Raw genomic sequence first — 1,505 nt, forward strand, 5'->3', positions numbered from 1 at the left:
GTGTTTATAATGAAATACTACACTTGCTCTAGTTTTAAATAGTATATGATTTATTATAAATAATACTGTTTTAATTTTGTAACAGACTGATATATAAAAGCTATAGATCAAATAGTAAACATGATTTGAATATGTATAATTATATATGGTGATCTGATTACAGACCAGTAGGAAATCCAGATCTAATATGATTGGTGCCTATTTGGTTTAAATAACAGTCCTTGACAATGGGGTAGCCACTTTTGAGAAAATAAGATTTTACCAACATATTTTAAATCCGTATTTTTTTCTCCATATATGGTTTACCAAAATGATTAAACCTCCATGGCCCTAGAGTGTTGGACAGTATACAGAAAATCCCTGTTTAAACCATGTGCCAAGTTTGAAAGTCCAAAAGGCTTCTTTTATTCCATTCTCTCTCCTACATTTATATCAGGTGGGGTGACGGGCCGTTAAATAGTTGGAAGATGTGTTGTATGTGTAAACTGCAGATTGTGTAATACAGACTCCTTTATACACAGCGTCAGAGCTGTCACGTGTCCGCTATTGTGTAAGGCAGAGCTACAGGCCTAAGCCAGTGATCAGGCCAATGTGTCAGCTTCTGTTATGTATCATTGGTGCGGGTGGTGGGGAGTCAGGTGCACATCGTGCACTGCAGCTACAGTAGAGAGGAAACTGCTGCTGTGGAGGGTCCAGCAGTCTCTCTCCCTCCCTGCATGAGGTGCCCCTGTGTTACTTCTACAGCAGCCAGCAGTAATGGGCAGGTAAGTGACACAGCGCAAGGGGAAGTTTGATCACACTGTTTGAGCCTCATTCCCTCTATCTGCCCCTGGCTGTGTTAGAGAAATGTGTGTTTCCATCTAAAACATTGGTCTTCAACCTGTGTCCTTCCAGCTGCTGTGGAACTACACATCCCAGCATGCTGTGCCACAGTTATAGCATGCCTTAATACAGAGGTTCCTAAACGCTGTCCTCAAGGCACACCAACAGTCCAGGTTTTAGGTATATCCATGGCTCAGCACAGATGGTTAAATCAAATTGACTAAGGTGCTAATTAAGTCACCTGTGGCCAAGCATGGATACATTTAAAACCAGGACTGTTGGGGTGCCTTGAGGACCGCGTTTGGGAACCTCTGTATTAATAACAAAACTGACAGGTTGAAGACCCGTGATCTAAAATATAATTCAGTTGTTTAACAGTCTCCTATATGTTGGTGTTTCTGCTTTTCTTCAGTAATAAAACTGGTATCACACTAGTGGTTTACCAGATACGAAACTGCAGAATTCTGAAATGAAAAATGGAAAGATAGTTTTCACCAGAAGTTGCTTTTCATAAAAATGGAAAGATAGTTTTCACCAGATGTTGCGCTTTATAAAACTTATCAAGGTGAAGCACATTGAGGGTTAACTCCATGTATTTAGTAACATAGATACTGCTAGTAACACACAAAATGTGCCTTTATTACATATGTAGACCATTTGGCTAAGCTTGAAGCACACATGTA

This window comes from Pseudophryne corroboree, chromosome 2 (assembly GCF_028390025.1).
Source record: "Pseudophryne corroboree isolate aPseCor3 chromosome 2, aPseCor3.hap2, whole genome shotgun sequence".
Lineage (NCBI taxonomy): Eukaryota > Metazoa > Chordata > Amphibia > Anura > Myobatrachidae > Pseudophryne > Pseudophryne corroboree.